Genomic DNA, 11,977 nt, shown 5'->3' with positions numbered 1-11,977 from the left:
CTGGCCCTTAACTATTTTCAGAAAACCATAGAGCAGCAGACAGCAAGAGTCCAGTGGAGCAGTGGAGATGTGCCCGCCTAAATGCAGGGAGTTCAGTCCCTGGGCTGTTCCCAGGGAAGGTCTTCCACAGTTTGGGCATCACCACTGCAAAGACATGTACTTCTAATGGCAATGTGAGGCAGTTGGAACACACGGTGTCACACAAATGATGTATGCAAAAGATTGCGACACATTCAATGAGATGCCTAAGCACGTAGGACTCTGCTTTGGCCAGTCTTGGTATCTGAGTAGCTCTGCAAAAGGAAAATCTAGATCAGGTTGACAAGACTGATGCACTGAAAATTTAAGGCAGGAAAAGGGAATGTCTCTTCGAGAGTCTGAAAAGTTATATTTTCATCCTCGGAGTGCTGAACCCAAATGTTTCTTTGAAGAATGAGACGAGGCATCGTGAATGCTATGGTATTTAAGCACGGCTGAATGACTTGATGCAGGTGACACTGGGTGAGATCACACCTTCACTGTTTCAGAGAATCCCCCTTTATGAGAACTCCTGGCACAATTAAATGAGATTTTAACACACTACGATGTCTTCCTCATTTTCTCTTTGATCAGCACGGACCCTGGCTCAGTGCCAGCCCTCCAGATTATTGAGTGGGAGAAAAACACCAGGACTTGAGCAGCCTTCAGTCAGAAATTATGTCAAAGAGAATCAAGAGGATTTGCCAGCGTCGCTTTCTCAGATGTGCACAGCGCAAGGACGGGCTGCAGTCTGCAGCATTCCAAGCTTTTAAGCCTGGCTTTTCATATGTGAGATGCGCTTCAGGGTGGAAATCAGTGCCGACAATTTCTCTGCTTTTAAACATACCAATTATGACAGAGGGACTTACAAAAAAATCCTTCCTCCAGCACAATCAGAAAACAAGGCCTGCTCATTCAGACTGATTGAGAGATGAGCCCAGTGGCTATCTGGTTTCCATCAGTGGTACAGTTTCCCTTCAGCAAACAGGTGTATCTTCATTGGTTGGAGAAGACTGTGGGGGGGAGGGGGAGCAGTGATGCACAAAGCAGCTTACCCCAAAATATCACACACTCCAGAATGGTGACATCTGAAAGTGCAGGTCTCTGTTGCGACTTTCAAAGGAAAAAACGAATCTCCTTTGATCCCTTCAGGGTGCCATATTGTGGGTGATGCAGACTGCAAATCACTGACACAAGGAATATGAGAAACCCCCCCCCCCATTTTATGGAGGCACATGCTGTGGGTTGCACATTCTCTGAGCAGGCCCCATGTCATTTGGTCTCTGCAGGTGCAACCCAGCTGGGTCCACAGCCTGACGCTGCCCCCAGCTCACTGCTGCTGCCTTTGCTTGGGCAGGTGTGCAGACGCACCTGCCCCCCTCCAAAAGGAGTCCCTTCCCCCCTGGCAGCTCTCCTTCTGTTGCAGGAAGGGGCCATACGGCAAAGGAGAATTTTGCTACCCCCTCCTCTTACTCCTTACAAATTCTGTGTACACTTTAAACTCCATGTGAGGCAGGTGGGAAAGCAGGTGATCCCAGCCAGAGTGGTCTGCATCTGCATGAGCTGGAGAGAGGTGGCAGCAAATGCAGGGTGAAGGATCTCTCTCCTGGTCTGTCATGGACAACTCAGAACCGTATATGTGAAATTTTGATATCTTGCCCCAATGTGCATCACTTCACATTTACTCAGATGGAAACCCATCTACCATTTTGCTGCCCATTCTCCCAGTTTGGAGAGGTCCTTCGGAGCTCTTCACAATCCCTTCTGAACCATCCCCCACTAGTGATAGGAGTTGCTGCATTGGTCCCACTGGCTCAATATTTTTTTAGGCTGAAAGCCCCTCAGAGAGGATGAGTAAGATTTAGACTCCAGTAAGCTGCTCTGGGCTCTTGGGGTGAAGCATAGATGGCATCAAGTACATGCACACATTAAATTAAATATGAACACACTGTTAAAAAAAATCCAGTTCAATGAATCTGTAACTAAAAGCGTTAGAAGTCAATTGCCTTGAATAATTCAGTCAATGCTAAAATCGCCATTTCCTCTCTCAAATACATGTCCCCACTCCAAGTTCTCAGCAAAAATTCTTAATTATTTCTTTGTCTTAATTTATTTTGCCACACACTTAAAGCTGTCCCGCCCTTCCGACACTGACAAGAAAAGCAAACAAGTCAGGGCGCTGTGGCTGCTTTGACCAAGAAGGTCTCGGAAGCCGGCTCTGGGTCATATTAATTTCCCCTGAGGTGCTCTGAAGAAAAATTCCACCTGGCTCCCTGCTTGCCGGTTCAGTGCAAAGTGAGGAGAGGTGAGGTCTTCCCTGAGGTAAGGGGGTGTCTTTGCAGCCCTTACCTGGGACGCTTGGGTGCTCACCACCACAGCTCAGAGGCCTCCTTATCTCTTGCGGCTGTGGCACGGAAGCCCTTTTATATCCAAGCCAAGGGTGGGAGTAAGAGAAATGAAAGAATTCCAAGTGTTGACACTGCAAAGGGCTCTTCTCTATTGCCCAAGAGACAGGCCCTTCCACATGTGGGAAGCAAAGAGCTGCTGCAGTTGCTCTTTCACCCCAAGACGGTGTCTTGCAGTCGTGCATGGGGGGGGGGGGAGGATTCAGTTCCAAGGCAAAACAAATCTTGTCAGATTCTCAGTTTTCCCCAATCAAAATGCCAACAGCAAAATTTTTAATCAAAAATCCGCATGTGCAATTTAGATATGTGTTTCTTGCATTTCTGATGCCATTTCAGCTTATTTACCTGTGAAAATCTGATCTGAGAGTGGAGTGATGAATCAAAAGCTCTCGATGGTCAGGGTGCTGTTCAAGACCCCGGAGGAAGGCAGGCTGAGATTATTTTGGTGATAAGTACCTCCTCTTGTGGGTTAGATAAACACTTCAACCTGGTGTCACTCAGCAGTGGAATGAAGAAAGTCTTCACAAGAGGATTTCTGCCCAGCTAAGTGCTCCAGTCTGCCATTTCAGAGCAAACAGCAGGGACAGCGCTTGCCACACAGGACGTGGTGATGGCATCTGGCCTAGATGCCTTTAAAGGGGGGTTGGACAAATTTCTGGAGGGTTACAAGTCATGATGTGTAATGTGCAACCTCCTGGGTTTAGAAGTGGGCTACCTCAGAATGCCAGATGCAGGGGAGGGCACCAGGATGCAGGTCTGAGGCAGCTGGTGGGCCACTGGGAGATACAGGAAGACTAGATGGGCCTTTGGCCTGATCCAGCAGGGCTCTTCTGAGGTTCTGATGTCCTGATGTTTGCACCCTGCTGGAAAGAGAGCAGCCTGCCCAATTCAGATGCCCTGGCTTAGCAGGATGAGAATGCAGCACAGCCAGCCTTTTGCTTCCAGCTCCCCTCCTCCCTTCTCTCCTGCAGTGCAGGAAATTAGAAGCACCTTTTTGCAGTTTGTAATCCATGCATTTCCTGAGTATCCAGCTATTTATCTTACTGTGTTTAAACAATTTATAAACCACGTTTCCAAAGTTCACAGCAGTACTATTAATGTAATAAAACATAAAATAAACATATTGTTGGCATCCTTCAGTCTCGGAAGACTATGGTGTCACGCTCTGAATGGTGGTTCTGGAACAGAGTGTCCTCTCCAGTGCGTGAAGCCTGGGTAAAGCAGGTATGGAGGATAGGCTGTTACCCATGCAGCAAATCCCCCCTCTCCACGTCGCTGAAATGGTCCAATGGAAAGGCAGAGGCCAGTACGGTTGGTTCCAGCGGCGTCGCAGGAGTCGCCAGAACGTGACTGTGTTCAGCCATGAACTGCCTCAGGGACTCCGGCTCTGGATTTTGCCCCAAGGTTGACTCCTGAAGCCTTTCCCATAACTGGATGTAGCCACAAGGCAGTGGAGGTTTGGGATCAGAGTTTTCCTTCTCTCAGATGAGCTGCCTTCCCAGGCTGACGAGTCCCATCTATCCGGTGGCTGTTTAGTCGCCTCTTAGGACAAGTACAGCCAAACTGAGGGCCTATTCTTATCCCCAGCCCCCAGGGAAAAAAATAAACATATATGAATAACAATTTTAAAACATAGAAACAGATTATCAACTGTACAAGATGCAGGTAAAAAAAATCTGATCAAACAAGAATAAAACCATAAAGAGCATAAAGACAGAGCAGAATAACTAACAGCGCAATCCAAACTTGTGCTGGAACAGGCAGGCCGATTGGCCTGTGTTGTATTCAGTGCAAGTTTGGGGCTGGCTGTGGCACAGCCCAAGGCAAGGGGAAATAATTTCCTTTAGCCTGGGTAGAGCTGCAGCAGCCCCAAGGGGGCTACTCAAATCTGTGCCACCTAAAGAGTTCTGGGCTGCCTGGGAACGGGGCTAGGATCTGGCATAAGTGCTGGATCCTCCCACTTGCCTCTCACTCGAGTTTGGCCGGCGCAGACCTACCTCTCCCTCTCAGTGCAGAAGCTGGATACAGTGTCTGTGGGCCAGCGTCTGTGGCCCAGCTGACACATGAGGAGGTGCAAATGTGCTTTACAACACATTTGCAACCCTCCCGGGCCAGCACAAGGGATTTGTACTGGTTCATGGGCATGTTAGGATTGCACCCTAAATCTATAAACAGCAATTAAGAAAGGGGTCACCAGAGAAGTCACCCCTCCTCAAAAGCCAAGCTATATACATGTGCTTTTAAGTTCTGCTGGAAGTCATAAAGAGCGATATAAAGATGTCCTCACATCTTCTGGAAGTTGGTTCTGTAGACATGGTGCCGCAACAGAGAAGGCTCTGCACCTTGTGGCCACCCCTTTGGCTTGAGATGAAAGTGGTCTTCTAAGCAGGGCCCTAACTGACAGCAGTAGGGAATGAGCAGGACTGTGTGGAGGAAGGTGGCCCTTCAGATCCTAGCCCAGTGCCATGTAAGGCTTTAAAGGTAATCACCAACACTTTGAATTGGGTTTTAAACCGAATGGGCAGCCACTGGCGCCATGCTGGACAAACAGCATGGCAGAGCCCTACCTCTGAGCCCCAGTGACCACTTCAGCTGCCACATTCTGCACTAACTTCACCTTCCTGACTGTTTTCTTTCTTTATTTTTTTCCAAAACCTTCCTGACTGTTTTCAAAGGCATCCCCATGTAGAGCACATTGCAGGAGCCCAAAAAAGATCTCACTAGGGCATGGATCACCATAGCCAAATCTGACTGATTCAGGTGTGGTCGCAGACAGCTCATCAGCCAAATTTGGGCACAGGCTTCCCTGCCACAGCCATCACCTGACAATCCAGGGATAACCACGTATCCAAGAGATCTCCTGGGCTGCATACCTGCCCTTTCAGAGGTAGTGCTACACCGTCCAGAGCAAATTGTGGATCTAGTACTGCACAATAGATCAGCAGGATTTTTGTCTTGTCAGTTTATTGACCCTCATTCAGGCCCCAGCTGCTTCTGGACAGTGCACTAGAACCTGAACAGCCCCCCCTGGAAACTGGTGGAAAATAAGATAGAGCTGAGTGTACCAGATATATTGGTGACATCCAACTTTAAAGCCCCAGATGACACCCCCCCCCCAGCAGTTTCACATAGATTTTAAGTAGCGTTGGGGGATAAAATGGATCCCTGTGACACCCCACAAGTCAATTCCCAGGGTGCTGAACAGCTATCCCCCAGCATCACCCTCCAGGTTTGATCAGCCAGAAAGGAGCAGTGCCTCCAAGTCACAACTCAGCCAACTGGTGCAGAAGGACACTTCTTATGTTCTTATGGTGTTGAAAGCCACTGAGTGGTTCGGCTAAGGGGGTGGCTAGCATATCATCCAAGGCTAAATCCTGGTTTGTCAATTAATAATGGTTATACAAAGCAGTGTCCTATAGTTAGATTAAACAGGAAACTGGTTTGTTATCAAGTGTGAATTGGTGCTTAAAATTTCCTCTTCTCATTCTCAAATGAGAGAAGAAAGGGAGGGGGTATGCACAAGGTGGAGATTCCCTGCTGCACTCGCTGATGGGGACTTACTGCTCCTTACAAGACTCTGCCATTTTCCTGCACTAGTAAACCCTGAATCAGGGAAGCATCTTGAGACCAAATGCAGATTCTCCCCCCCCCCCCGACTTTTCAGGGCTTAATCAGATGTGCAGTTAATTATACCATTGTTTTAGAATTAAATACCAAGTGCACGGGACTGAGGAACAGGGAACGGCTGTTGGGGGCTGCTGTGGCTTTGAGGCCAGTCACATTCTCCTGTTTGCTACTTTTAAATGAAGGATGTTCCCATTGGCCTTCAATCTGGCCTAGTTGTGTGATTACAGGCAAATCTGTGTGGGCCCTCAATGGAAGGTGGCACACAAGCAAACAGGAGCAGACACCCCATCAGCAGAAGATTCCGCACCAGTTGATGGGCTGTTAGCAGCAGTGGTGTAGCTAGAGGGGGTGCCAAGCACTAAGCTTTGCAGGCAGCCTCACTGCAGTGTCCAAGGGGTTACTCCCCTTCCCGGAGTCACAGACAGGCATTTGTCTCTGTTTTGCTCCCACCACCCAGAATGGCTCTAAAGGGGCTTCCTTTCCTCACAAGTGCCCTGCAAATCCAGCTGAACCTCTCCTTGAACTAATATTTCAACCTTAAACAAACTCCTTGCTTAACAGAGTTAGAACCCAACCTTATTTCAAGAGGCAATTCATTCACTTCAACAGGTAGCAGATTCTTGTCACTGAGTCCAGCGGGCAGGAGCGTCCCTGCAAGGACTCGCCTGAGAAACAACTCATTGGGCGCACAGGAGCTTTGCTTGTTTCGAAACCCTCCTCTGTCTGGCCAACTGAGCCAGAGAAAATTGTAATGTATGGGGTGCCCCCTAATGGCAACTAGCGGGAGTGCACATATTGGATGGTATGTCTGCTCAGCTGTTTCTGGATGGAAAAAGGAGGCTCCTGTTGTGGGGTGAGAAAGGTCTTCCTGCTGGCTTCGCAGATGCCACATGAACCATCAATGAGAAATCTCCAAAGAATGGGCTGAATGCCCTTTTCAGTTCTCACCTCCTGTGTGTCCTCTGAAATGAACACCTGACCTGCTCTGAATTATGACAAGGTAACAGTTCTTGGTGGAAGGTAATGTAACACCCTCCCTTGTACAGGTCAGGCAGACCAGGCCAGGCAGGCAGGTGATAGGACTGCTGGAGGAGGGGCTTGACAGCACTGAGCCCCAACCCCAGCAGTCCAGTCCTGGGCAGTGTTGTGCCTGCAACCTAGTCTGCATGATATTTGGGCTCTCCCAGCACCGCAGGATCCTCCTCCTCTCCCACCCATCTTGGTCTGCACCTTCCTTGCCTTCTGAAACCTCCTTTCAGCTCTCCCTCCCAGAGCCTCTGGCACTGCTGAAAGAGCGGTGCTGGGGCAGCCCAATGATCACAAGGGCCGGATAAAGAGCTTCTGAGGGGCACAGCTGGCCCGCAGGCCTTATGTTTGACACCCCTGGTCTAGGCCTTAAAAATGGAGCTTTTCCCACTGTTGCCTCCCTGCTGGCCACCAACACTGCTCCAACCCTTCTGGATGCTGGCCTCTTCCCAAGCCTAAAGAACACCCATCCCCTCCATGAGCTTTTTCTGTGACTTCTCCAAGAGAACTGGTCGCTATTTGTTCAAGATGGGCTGCAGTCCATTAGCTCTCAAGGCACACCGGACACATTCCCTCCTGTGACTTCTGTGGACCTGAAATCTTCCCATTTTTCCTGCATCACCAGATGTGGGTTTTGCTTGGTGAAAGCAAATGGATCCTGGCCTGCCAACGGGGCACTTTCTTTTTTGCTCCATTATGAGGTCATGTGGCAGGACTCCCAAAAAGAGGCCACAGCAAAGCCCCTGCATTGACTCAGATTCTCCTCTCCAGCCCTGGGCTCCATCACAAGCTTTGATCTGTCTGCTAATTGCTAAGTATCCATCCTTCCCAGCATGGATAATAATTAGGGCTTTTTTTCCTTCAAAACTGCCAGATGTTTGTTTTTTCCCAGGTTGACCATGGTTTGAAAAAGATTTCAAATGCAGTGGAAGCAGAGACTTTTATTAAGGTAATGCAAGAAATTGTGTGTAGCTCTCTGTGTTTGCTGGAACATGACAAAGCCACAGTGCAGCAGACGGAATTCAGGAAAAGCCCTGGTCTGATTTGTTAAAGGAGACCAACGAACTCCTGTTGGACTCCATCTGCATTTGTAATCAAGTGTCTGCGGATGAGGAAGAGCAAGGACCAAGGGTGATACGTCAGGCTGGAAAGCAGCGTGGTGTCGGAGGGCTCCTGCTCCAGAACTACACTCTTCTTTGGTTCTGTCCCCACGTCTTCCGTTGTGCCTGTCCTCACTGGCTCATGCAGACAGCACAAGCAGATCCTACCAAAAAGAAAGAGTCAAGAGTGTTTTCTTCAGGACCTCAACCAGTTCTTTGCCAATCAGCGTTGGGTGTCTTGGGACAGCCTTGCACAAAAGAGCCATGTGGAAGCTCAGCAACTGGCAGCCAGCAACAGGTGTTGGCCAGATGGGGCAGGACACACCTGTCTGAACAGACTGCTAAACTCTCAGTACCAGTGGCAATGGTATTGCTGTTGCATTGTCTAGAGGTGGGTGAGGGGGGTCTCACCAAGAGGGGCCAAGTGGAGTTTCTGCCAGTAACCAGATGCTGGCCTTGCCCAGTAACTCTCTGTAGTCATTCTTCAAACTGGGCCGAGTGTACTGGGAGAAAGGGAATGGAAGTGTGCCAGCTGGCCATGTTCCCTGCCCTCCCCAGGCACAGCACTGTTCTGCAGAGGCACCCAGTGTACCCACTGCAGAGACACTCACTGCAGCCAGAAAACATGCCAGGTGGGTGTGGGGTCTGCCACCCAGTGGCCTCTGGTTATTCATACAGTTACTGTTTGACTTTCTCCAGGTGACACAAAGTCAGGAGAAACCTGCTGAGTCATCAAGCGGCAGGTGTGCCTGTGGTCCGAAGGGGGGTAACAGTAACAGCCCAATCCTATCCTGAACTGGCGCAGTACAATGGCACTCATGTGGTCTCTGCCACATGGTGGGCTGGCTGGGGACCAGGTAGTGATGGAGAAGGAAAAACCTTTTTGCATACCTCCTCCTCTCCTGCCTTGTCCCCAATGGGCCTACTCAGATCTACCCAGTTCTTTGGGAGGAATAAATCCAAGTGGGTCCAAGGACACTTGTCAAGCCCCAGCTGGAGGCATAAGGTATTGGTGCCACTCCTGCTGTTGCTATCTGCCCCCCCAGTTCATCTTCAGTACGACCCTGACCACTCCAAATCCCCACCCTGATCTTCCCCTGGTATGTCCCCTCCACCAACTTACCTGCTCTGGTAGAGGCTCCAGATATCATTTTGCTCTGGCAGGCCAGCAGCCTGGGCCTTGCACTGACAGAGCGCAAGTGTCATCAGCGCAAGTGTCATCAGCGCCAGATAGGGTTGGGCTACCAGGCAAGCAATATACTGTGCTGCAAGTCAGAGCACTTACTTCAATGACGTCAATGTCAGCATTATCGAAGTCTATGTTCAACAGCTTGGGGAGCGGGATACCCCCTCCTAGTACACCTGCCGGCAGAAAGAGAAAACAGGGCTGGTCTTCCAGTCTCAAGGGGCAACTGGAGTTCTTGACTTGCAGATTAAACGTTCTGCTTTGAGGAAAACCAGCCAAATGCCAAGAGGAGGGGAGGGATCAGATCCACTCTGTGGATCATCTTCACTGCTTGAAAGGTGGGACAGTGTCCCGTCCCCCCCCCCACTCTTTTGAGCAGCCTCCAGATGATCATCAGAAGATTGGGTGGCTTACGGATTTGCAAATAGGGCCCTCTGTTTCCAGACAGTACTTCAAGGCAAATGAAATAGCTTTGGAAACTCCTTACCGTTCATTGCTGGGAGGAATGCAACATCAAAAATCTTGCCAACCAATCCCTCCATGAGCGAAAGCTGCGTCAAGCAGAGAAGTGGATTAATCACCAGCCCAGGCAGCAACTGTTACCCTGCACATGCCTGATCTCGTCTGATCTTGGAAGCTAAGCAGGGTCAGGCCTGGTTAGTACTTGGATGGAAGACCGCCTGGGAATACCGGGTGCTGTAGGCTTATAACATAGTCTTTGGAGACTGAAGGTTGCCAACCATGAATGAATGGCAGGAGGCCCCATTGGGGGTTATTATGGATGTCCTCATTCTGGAGTTCACAGGCTCTAGGCTTGGTAGCACCTCTTGGCTCCAAATGACGTTTAACTGGAAATGAGCTCCAAGAGCTATGGTTGGTTGTGAACTTCCCTGGCCTCCAGGCAAGCTGTATCTTCCTTGGACTCCAAGAGAGGCATTCTAAGCCTGCTCCCAAGTCCTTCTAGCAGCCTGCATGCGCTTATTAGTTGGAGTCAGCAACTGTTACCCTGCACATGCCTGATCTTGTCTAATCTCAGAAGCTAAGCGGGGTCAGGCCTGGTTAGTACTTGGATGGGAGACCACCTGGGAATAGCAGGTGCTGTAGGCTTACACCATAGTCTTTCGAGACTGAAGGTTGCCAACCAGATATTTTGAACGTAAAAAGGGGGCTTTGCATACAACAAATCAATTATTAATGCATTGCTGTCTTCATTATATTTATATCCTCCAAATGAGAAGAAGTTCACACACCTCAACCTGGGGTGTATGCAAATGGAAATATGACACTAGAATAGGAAAGTAATGTGTGAACATGACAAGCACGTGCTTCGATGATTTGTCTGGCCCTGGCCTCTCAACATCCACTGCCCTAGAGTGACAAAAAGGAAGGGGACACCTCAGGGCATGGGCCAGCTTGGCAATGACCACTTCGTGCAGATGCTCCCCAGTTCTGAATGAACCATGAAATATTCTTACATCAAATTTTCCCAGGGTGGAAGAAGCCAGCGAGAGGTGGGTCCTGTGGAAACAAAGGGAATCGTTGAGGGGGAGTTAGAGAACCTTTCCAAGTTTGCATCCTGCTTTCAGAGTCCACCCGCACGTGGGCCTTGTACAAGGAATCCTGTTGGCTCAATGTGCTTTCCCTCCTTCCTGCACCACAGGGACCAAAGCATGGAGATGTTCCAGCCAGGATGAGAACACAGCAGCCCAGAATGCCTGGGGTCTTGGGAATCATGTGACCTGTGAGAGCCAATTCCAAGCTCTGCTGCACTCCCACGCTCTGAGCAACCTGTCACCAGGAGGGACCGCCAGGGTGGCACTACCTGACTTTGCAGCCTCTGACTCAACTTGGCATGTGCCACCACTTCAGCCAGGACAGCTGGCCTTCCCTGGCACTTGGACCAAGGCACCGCATAGGAAAAATGTTTGTGAACATGAATACACTGTGGTGTAGGCTCTTCTCTGGGAGGTCCAGAGCCCAGGCCTGCAACTTCCAAGCTTCTGTGGATTTGTGAGAGCATCAGTGGGTTGCGTACCACTGTGACACTCTTGCTTGCACCACCTTCCCTTGTTATAGGGGGTGAACACACCCCAGCCCGTCCCCACACAGGTAAGCATCTCTTCCAAGGGGTGCAGAGAGGAGGGGGTGGCAGGGCTTGCAGAGCCTTTGATACTGACTAGAAGTAGATACACAGGTAACCTCTCTTAATTCAGTTTCCTTTTAGCCCAGTGAAGAGCTCACAAAGAACTCTTTGTAAAATACCTTACATTGCCCGCTACCAATTGACATTGGTCAAAGCATTACACTCTCACATAACACCAGAACCAGGGGACATCCACTAAAATTGAGTGTTGGGAGAGTTAGAACAGACAAAAGAAAATATTTCTTTACTCAGCGTGTGGTTGGTCTGTGGAACTCCTTGCCACAGGATGTGGTGATGGCGTCTGGCCTGGACGCCTTCAAAAGGGGATTGGACCAGTTTCTGGAGGAAAAATCCATTACGGGGTACAAGCCATGATGTGTATGCGCAACCTCCTGATTTTAGAAGTGGGCTATGTCAGAATGCCAGATGCAAGGGAGGGATGCAAGGGAGGGATGCAAGGGAGATGCAAGGA

The 11,977-nt window shown here is 49.6% G+C and overlaps 1 pseudogene; it reads left to right on the top strand.

The window, feature by feature from the left end:
- The first annotated feature begins 9,950 nt into the window (after window positions 1–9,950).
- Window positions 9,951–10,067, top strand: LOC136650077 (5S ribosomal RNA; annotated as a pseudogene).
- Window positions 10,068–11,977: the final 1,910 nt, after the last annotated feature.

The sequence above is a fragment of the Tiliqua scincoides genome, chromosome 4 (assembly GCF_035046505.1).
Source record: "Tiliqua scincoides isolate rTilSci1 chromosome 4, rTilSci1.hap2, whole genome shotgun sequence".
In the NCBI taxonomy this organism is placed as follows: domain Eukaryota; kingdom Metazoa; phylum Chordata; class Lepidosauria; order Squamata; family Scincidae; genus Tiliqua; species Tiliqua scincoides.
Note: the sequence above shows the minus strand (reverse complement) of the source record. Positions and strands in the feature narration are given on the sequence as shown.